A 9776-nucleotide genomic window follows, 5' to 3' on the forward strand; every position below is an offset into this window, starting at 1 on the left:
GGAGATTTGGTTTGTTGAGGGTTTTTGGATTTAAAGTTGTTCTTGATGTGATTTAGGAGGAAAAAGTGCTTAAGGACCACCTGAAAGTCTAACTGAATTAGGAGTAGCAAAACTAGGTAGGGTGTCACGAAATTAATCTTGATTATTTGTGTTTGAGTTGTGTGAATGTTGTATAAATTGGCTGTGCTAAAAATTGGTTGCATATATGATTGATTCTTGGTGAAAATTTGGTGAAATTTTGATGAAATTTGATGAAATTCAAGCTTTAAAGTTCATGTTCTTGGGCAGCTGAAAAAACGAAACCCTAAGCTTAAATTGAGGTTCAATTTGTTTTGAAATCATGTAGAAAAGATGGGGTTTTAGTGGCTGCTAATTTATTATGAATTATAGTAAAAATCGGTTACTGAAAAGACTGAAAAACGGGTAAAAACAGAGAAGGAATCTGAAGAATTTATGAAGAACATGAAGAACACTTTGAGTGTGATGAAGATTCAATATATACTTAATGAACCTATACTTGGGACAGACTAACTATTCATACCGAAATTTACATAAGCTTTAAATACATACGTTAAACAGAGAAATCAGAGCAGAGTAAAGAAACACAGAGAACAGAGTAATCAGAGCAGAATAAAGGGATACAGAGAAAAGAGTAATCAGAGCAAAGTAAAAAGACAAAGAGAAAAGAGTAATGTGATAAAGAGAAATGGTTTGAATTAAGATGTTGTAAAAGTAAAAGCTGTAGAGTTTGTATAGCATGATTGAACAGAGAAAGAAAGAAGTACTGCATAAGAATGTGAAATTGACGATGAATAATGAGAATGTTAATGAATGATGATAATGAGACTGATTATGTAAGAATCTGCTGCAGAGAGGCAGTCATATAGATGGTGGTACGACCACTGAGAACGCTTTCCTGGGATACCTTGCTATAATGCTTTGCTGTAAGACAGAGGTTGCTTACAGAGGTATCGAGATGAGTGTGCTCCTGTAAGACAGAGGTTGCTTATAGTGGGTGTGTTGTTGCTCCTGTAAGACAGAGGTTGCTTACAGTGAGTATGTTGTTGCTCCCTTCCCCCTTCAGATGGAAGCTTGGGTACACTTCCGTAGTTCGCTGATGACCGTTCACAAAGAGAATTCCACTCTAGGTAGTCTTCTGAGTCTAGGGTGAATCCCGTTCTCTGTTCATATCTATATACGGTGAGACCAGCCAACGTCTGCACCCTACTTATCTACAAACTTTAACCTAAGTCCTCCGTACGATGTTGCTGTTATGTGGCCACTCGATGAAGTACTTGAGAGACGCTCTTTGATGACATATGATCATGCAAAGGATTAGTAGACGACCTTCCACCTTTTGATGACGATCCACCTGACTTGAGTTTTGAAGACATAGAACGTACTTTCCCTCGCTTTAGTAGTTTAGAGGGACTAGGTGAGTATAGAGTCTAGGCTAGCCTGGGTGCCAGCTTAGGGACTTCTTGAACAGGTCAGGGCCTGGGATGTTGTATGTATATATATATATATATATTATTTAGCTATATCTAGGGGTGTTCTAACTAAAAGGCTATACTCTAATAAAGATGGATCACAGAATGTTATCAACTGCTTGAGATGTATTTATGTGTGGTTGTTTATAACCATTTTATCTATTATTATTTGTGAATTGCTTATGAATGATTCTATTTATTAATCCAAACATTTAAAAAAAAAAGTACCTCGCAAACTAATTACGCTTTTAATAACGAATAAGGCTCATATAATAAATAATAGATAATAATTAGGTAGACAAGTTGGTAGCGCTCAGTTTCTAGTATGATCATGACGTACCAGAAATTGGGTCGTTATAGTTAATGCCAAAACACAGAAACCATGAGCTGCTTCAAGGTGATTACCTATAGAGAGATCTCCATGATATCATTTGAAGGAAAATCCTAAGATCTAAGACTTCCAAAATGTAGGGACTAGTAAGCACTGAAGCCCTTGCATGAACATATAATTTAGAGTTCACCCCACTATCACTTAATCACTTCACTAACAAAGCATTACAAGTTATTTTTCAATCCATTCCAATTAAAAGAACCTTTGTGCATAATTCTTTTCTTGCTTGGGGACAAGCAAGGTTTAAGTTTGGTGTGGTGATGACAAGTCATCTTATGCTAGTTTTACTAGCATTTTTCCTTGCTTTTATTAGGTTTATTACACTTTCTTGCACAATAAGTGATTGGAGTGGTATTTTATGTTTATCTTGACTCAATCAAACATTGTTGATTTTATGCAAAATCATGAGGTTTATGCACAATTTAGTTGATTATTATGAACCTTATGATTTTGATGAGACTTTGATTGCTTGTTTGATTAATGGCAAGTGCAAAATTGATGAAAAGAAAAAGCAAAGAAGCAAGGTGCAGATGAACGCTGCGTTCATTTGATGAACGCTACGTTCACACGCGACGTGCACGCGTACAAGACTCCTCCGCATGGGAAGCAACTTTGGAAATTCACGCGTACGCACGCATGGCGCGCACGCGTGGATAGAGGATCAGCATTTACCAACAACGAATGCTACGTTCATTTTAAGTGAACGCCTGCGATACTTTCAGAATTTGAATTTGAAGGTAGCATCGATGCGCACGTGTGTATGACGCGCACGCGTCGATGTGACAAAAGTGGTGATTGGCGCAGACGCATACATGACGCTGGGACGCAGAAGTAATCTTTCATCATCCACGCGCACGCGCAAAGGACGCGTATGCGTGAAGAGCATTCATAGCGCGAACATAGCATTCAGTCAATGAACGCTGTCAAGGGATGCGCACGCATGTAGTACACAAATGCGTCGATGGGGAAGAATGCAAGGGACGGGCACGCGTCGGTGAAAGAATGCTACGTTCATTTTGAGAATACTACGTTCACCTGATGCTGCATGGAAGTATCACTTTCTGACCCACTTCATCAGAAGGCCAAAAAGCCCATTCCAACTACTTGATGACCAAATTAGAAAGTGAATAAGTAGGAGAACATTTGATTTCAGAGGGGAGAGCTCTTCTTTTTACCTTTTTGCCTTCTCTTTTGCGCTTCTTTGGAAATTTTAGATCTGAGTTAGTTTTCTTTGGTTTTTCTTCTGCTGCATAATTTTCTTTTTTGTTTTGGGTTTTACTTGAGCTATGATGAACTAATCCCCAAATTCATTAGGGGGAGGAGCTCTATTGTAATTCCAATGAATCAATGAAACTCTTCTTCTCCTCAATTCAATTTAGTAGCTATTGGATATCTTCTATTTTGATTTAGAATTTTTCACTCCGGAAGGGGGTTAAATTCCATTGAATGCTTGTGTGAGCTTCGGAAGGGGAATCACTTGCATTAGTATTGGAGCTCTATTCTTCACTACTCTCTTGATCAACACCATTCGGAAGGAATTGGGATCTTGAGAGTTAGTGTGGCTTATGGATGAGTGATTTGCACTTAACCTCTTCTCATGACAATTAGATCTAGGAATTGGCAAGATTGATTGTGATTTGAGAGATTGGATTGCCAAAGAATTGGGATCCAATCAATTTCAATGCGCCATAGATCTACCAAATGATTGAGAAAAGAGTTGAAACCAATTTGATTTAGGGAGGATTATAGTACCTCCAATCCCTGATGAAGCACTTTTTCTTTGAATTCCTTCCACTGTGATTTCTCTACAGTTGCTGCAATTTATATTCACTAGTTCTGTTTTGATTCCCAGCACCCAAATCCTTTTATTATTCATGCAATTTAAGTTTCCTTGCTATTTAATATTCCTGCACTCTTAATTTCAGCACTTTAATATTCAGTCATTTACTTTTCTTGCAATTTAAGATCCAGTTCTTTTAATTTCTTGCACCTTAACTTTCAGTCAATTTAACTTTCTGCCATTTACTTTCTTGTCAATTTACATTCTGCCTTTTTGAATTCCAACTATTTCCATCTGTTAATCCAATTCATCAATATTAGCTTAACTAAATTCATCACCTAACTAAAGTTGCTCAATCCTTCAATCCCTGTGGGATCGACCTCACTCTTGTGAGTTATTACTAATTGATGCAACACGTTGTACTTGCCGGTTAGTTTGTGTGAAGTCCATTTTCACGCCATCAGCCGTGGCCCTAAGCACTTTGTTTTCCAGTATTACCACCGGATACATAAATGCCACAAACACTTTACCTGGGTGAACCCTTTCAGATTGTGATCCAGCTTTGCTTGAATCCCCAGATAGAGGTGTTCAGAATTCTTCAGCACACTCTTTTTGCTTTAGATCACGACTTTAACCGCTCAGTCTCAAACTTGTCACTTGACACCTTCACGCCATAAGCACATGGTTAGGGACAGCTTAGTTGAGCCGCTTAGGCTAGGATTTTGTTTCCTTTGGGCCCTCCTAACCACTAATGCTCAAAGCCTTGGATCATTTTACTCTTGCCTTTTGAATAGAAGAGCTGTAGGCTTTTTGCTCTTGCCTTTTGGTTTAAAGAGCTAATGGCTTTTTTTTGCTGCTTTTTCTTTCTTCAAGAACCAAATTGTTGGATTTCTCAGATCATCAATAATATTTTTCCTTTTTCTTCATTCTTTCAAGAGCCAGCATCCTAAAATTCAACTTCAAATATGCACTGTTTATTCATACATTAAGAAAACTAAAGTAATGTCACCACATCAAAATAATTGACTATTCTTCACTGTAAAATCGAAAATTCATGCATCTTTAATCCTTCTAAAAAAAATCTACTATTTTATTCATGTTTAATGATGATAAGAGGAATAATTCATAGCTAATTGGAAAAGTAAAAATTAATTAAATACTACTAATGCTTATGTTATCCTAAAATTTAAAATGAATAAAAACTTAATTACTACTAGTAATCATGTAAACCTAAATGTAAGATAGAGGAATTAAAATAACAGAAATATAAGAAATAGGAATTAGAATAGCCACAGAGTTGAAACTCAACAACCTTCAGCTTAAGGGATGATGGGCTCTTCAGGTTGTGGGACGCATGGCTCTTCAACTTGAGGGGCACGGGGCTCTTCAACTTGAGGGGCACGGGGCTCTTCAGGGGAGAGCTTCTGGCGTTTCAACTCCTCCAGCTCATGCCCTTGCTTCTCTTGCTCCTTGATCAGTTTGTAAATCATGCTAGTCTGATCTTTCAGCTCCTCTCTGAGCTGATCTAAAGTGCTCTGCAAGTGTATTACAGACGCCTTTAGCTGGTCCTAATACTAAATTAGAGGGATCTCTTGGGGAGGCTCAGGTGTCTTCCTTTTAGGGTGGTATTCTTCTATCTTGGGATTCTCCATCACCCACTTGGTGATTGGGCCTTTCACTGGAATAAAGTTGTCCACTTGGATCAGAACCTTAGCCTCTTGACATAGGCAAAAGATGAGATTTGGATAAGCCAGCATGGCATTAGTAGGCACCTTGTTTGCCAGCTTGTAAATTTCACGGGGAATTATTTGGTGGACTTCCACCTCATTCCCCATCATGATGCAGTGAATCATCACAACTCTTGGAATATTGACTTCAGAGCGGTTACTTGTGGGGAGTATAGAACGCCCAATGAAGTTTAGCCAACCTCTAGCAACTAGCTTGAGGTTCGCCCAATGGCTGGCCTTTTGTGTTTTCAATTCATTGAGTTCTAGGCAAGCATATGTCCTCTAGGACTTGATCCAGCTTTTGGTTGGCTACAACCCTTCTGTTGTAGGATTCATGGTCATCTCTCTACAGGGGTAATTTGAAGATCTCTCTCACCCTATCCAGATGAAAATACATGATCTTTCCCCTGACCATAGTGCAAAAGGTATGGAATGTTGTTCCATCTTTCTTTTGCTTATCTGTCATCCACAGATTTGCATAGAATTCACGGATCATGTTGTATCCAATATTTAATTTAGGATTACTTAGAATCTCTTAGCCTCTCCTTCGAATTTGCTCTTGGATCTTTGGGTATTCTTCTTCTCCTAAGTTGAATCCCACTTTAGGGATTACTGGCCTTCTACTCATTATCTTGTGGTAATGTTATTTATGTTGCTTGGTAAGGAATCGAACAGGTTTGAAAACAACTGTTGAGTTGTCTTTGATACGTAAAAAAGTAGATTTCACATATAACTATCGGCAAGTATACTGGGTCGTATCAAGTAATAAAACTCACTAAGAGTGAGGTTGATCCCACGAGGATTAAAGAATTAAGCAATCAATAGTTAGTTGATTATTCTAGTTAGACGGTTCAGAATAGAGTGATAAGCAAACAATGGATGTAAATGGCTAGAAATTAAAAGGGAGCAATAAAATGCAAGGAATGTAAATGACGTAAAAGAAAAGTGCAGGAAAGTAAAGTGCTGGAAAATTAAAGAACAAGAAAGTAAGGTACGGGAAAGTAAAGTGCAAGAAATAAAAGTACAAGGAAATAAATTGCAAGAAAGTAAATGACGTAAAGTAAAGATGGCAAACATAAGGGATTGGAGATGTTAATTTCTCTTGAATCAATGGGTCTCACTCCTTCTCAATCATGTAAGATAGATTCATGGCAGATTGTAGATAATTGGGTCGCAATATCTTGGTGACTCAATTTCTCTCAACACAATCAATTTCCACTCTCGTGATCTAATTGGTCATGAGAAGAGATGAAGCTCAATTTCTAATCCAAAAGCCACACAACCCTCAAGACCTCAACTCAAAGAGGTTACATCTCACATACCAACTAAGAGTGTATTAATCAGGAGGATTACGAGATAAGAGCCTCAAACTGAATTCCATGATCCCTTTCTTAAGGCTCACATGTAAATCAAATAGATCCAATTCCCCTCTCGGTAGTAATTGGATCTTTGAAGCATATAAGCTCTTTCTTAGAAAAAAAAAGATGTCTAATCTCATACTACATAAATCCAAAGACCCCAATATTAGAGTTATTATATGCATGTACCAACTCTAAATCAAGAATCAACTTTATTATGCCAAGAGAACTCAAACTGAAACCCATGATTTCTCTCTCGAGGTTCTCAATAGGATTCTAATAGATCCAAGGATCTTTGAAGAACAAAACTCTCTTGCAAGGATTCTAATAGATATCCAAGTATGAAAATAGAATGAAGAAGAGAAGAAGAAATAAACATCAATTCAATCAAAATTGAAACAGAGCCCCTTTCCCAAATGTAGAGGGAATTAAGTGGTCATTGCTCTCAAATAAAAATCAAATGGCATGAAACTAAAGTGCATGAAAATAAAAAGTAAGAATTCAAAACAGAAATTGAAAATTTAAGATTCATAAATAAAAAGTATCAACTAAGAAATAACCACTACTAGGGAAGAAAGAAGAGAAAATAGAGAAGAGTGTATGAGGGGAGGGGTCCGAAGACCCACTCCCCTTGGAGTACCAATTCACAGAATTTCAAATTGGTCTTCACTCTCTCCTCAGAATCCAGAGTATCTCCCCAATTCTATGAAACAAAGGCCTTTATATAGGCTTTCCTAAATTACAAATTAAAAATGAAATTGAAAACAAATTACACTCAAATAAAAATTAACTATTCTAGATGATTCTTATGGCCTTGATTGAGTGATATGAGTGGGCTTGCTTGCTTGTAGTTTAAATGGGATTGGAATGAGATTAATCCAACCAAAATTTTTCTCCCAGGAGAACGTAGCACTCTCCAGACGAGCGTAGCGCTCTTTTTCTACTTGTGCGTACGCACACTGGGTTGTGCGTACGCACCCAGCGCTCTTTTGGTCCTCCTGTGCGTACGCACATAGAATGTGTTTCTTCCAGAAGAGCGTAGCACTCTCCATGACAACGTAGCGCTCTTCCTCCTGTGCGTACGCACACTGAGTTGTGCGTACGCACTAGTGCAAGACTGTCCTTTGTGCGTGGGCATCCGGCTCTGTGCACGTGCATACGTCCCTTTTCTTCCTCCCGTGCGTACGCACACATGGTTGTGCATACACACACTAACAAATTCTCATGCTCACTTAGGAAATTATCGTAGGCGCTCTTGATGGAGAACGTAGCGCTCTTCCTGGGAGCGCCAAGCTTCTTGATTTAGTCATGGGCCACGCTTTTAAAAAGCGTGGCGTAAGGTTCCAACACATGCTTAAGCTTCAAAGTGTATCCAAAAATTCTTCTTTTCTTCTTTTGAGCTCAATTTGTGCTTTTTGCTTCTTTTTTCTACTTATTTCCTACAAGATTTATCAAATCAAAAGATCAAAGCAATATCCTATTTAAGCACTAGATCACTCAATAATTAAGCATGATTAATTAACTTTAAATGTGAAAAAGCATAGAAAAACCTAACATGATGCGCAGTCATCAGTCTTCTTTCTTGGTCTTTGGGGCGATCTTGCCACTTCCTGGAGACATGGGATTGAATTCTTGATGAGAGAACAAGGCTCCTTCCACACCAAACTTAGAAGATTTGCTCGTTCTCGAGCAAAAGGTAAGAAAGAAAGAAGAAGAGAAGTGAAGTAAAAGAAGAAAAAGAGAATATAATTCGAATGAGAGGTAATGAATGAGTGAGAGGGGCACGGGCATGCATATATATAGGGAGGGGAGAGGGATTCTCGAAAACAATTATAATAGAAAGATAAAGATTTTTGAAAAAGATAGAAAAAGATAAGTTGTTAAACTCGAAAGATAAAAGAAGATTTTAAAAAGCTATAAAAAGATTTTAAAGATAAGATAGGAAGTACGAAAAAGATTTGAATGTTTAATAAAAGATATGGACAAGATAAGAAAAGATTTTGAAAGAATTTGAAAATAAGTTGGAAAAGATATGAAATTTTGAAAAGAATTTGAAAGGTTTTGAAAAAAATGTTTTAATTTTGAAATTAAATTGAAATTGAGGTATTTGAACAAGATTTGGTTTAAAAATCAAAGAATATTTGAAATTGAATTGGAAAAAGATGAGTTGAATTAAGAGAAGATTAGAATTTTGAAGTTACCTTCATGCTACCTTGCTGGCATTTAAACGCCCAGAATGCTGGCATTCTGGCGTTTAACGCCAGAGTAGTCCTCCCTCTTGGGCGTTAAACGCCCAACCAGGGCTCCCTAGCTGGCGTTTAACGCCAGATACGTGCTCCTTCTTGGGCGTTAAATGCCAGGCTTGTGCTCCCCTTTGGGCGTTAAATGCCAGCCAGTGCTCCCTGGATGGCGTTTAATGCCAGGCTTGCTGCCTCCATGGGCGTTTAAACCCCCAATTTTCTTCCCTTTCTGGCGTTAAACGCCAGAAAGATCCTTACTCCAGGGTATTGTATTTGCTATTCTGCATCATTCTATCTCTGTTTAAGCACTGTTCATGATCACTAACATTAAAATTAACTTAAAACATAATCCAAAACTAATTAAAAAGAAAACTAATTTAAAATAGAAATAACTAGAAAATTAAGAAAGTATGAGTGAATATTGGGTTGCCTCCCAATAAGCGCTTCTTTAATGTCTTTAGCTGGACTTCACTGTACTTAACTTAGTAACAGTGTTGAGCCTCTTGCCTCTATATCTCCTTCAAGGTAATGCTTAACCCTCTGTTAATTGACAGTGAACCTGGTTTCTTTACCTTGAAGTTCTATGTGTTCGTAAGGTGATACATTGGTAATCACAAACGGTCCCATCCAACGAGATTTGAGTTTCCCAGGAAACAGTTTGAGTCTTGAGTTGAAGAGCAGGACTTTTTGTCCTGGTTCAAAGACTCTGGAAGATAACTTCCTATCATGACACCTTTTTTCCTTTTCCTTATAAATTTTTGCATTTTCAAATGCATTTAAGCGGAATTCG

This window comes from Arachis ipaensis, chromosome B07 (genome assembly GCF_000816755.2).
Source record: "Arachis ipaensis cultivar K30076 chromosome B07, Araip1.1, whole genome shotgun sequence".
NCBI lineage: Eukaryota > Viridiplantae > Streptophyta > Magnoliopsida > Fabales > Fabaceae > Arachis > Arachis ipaensis.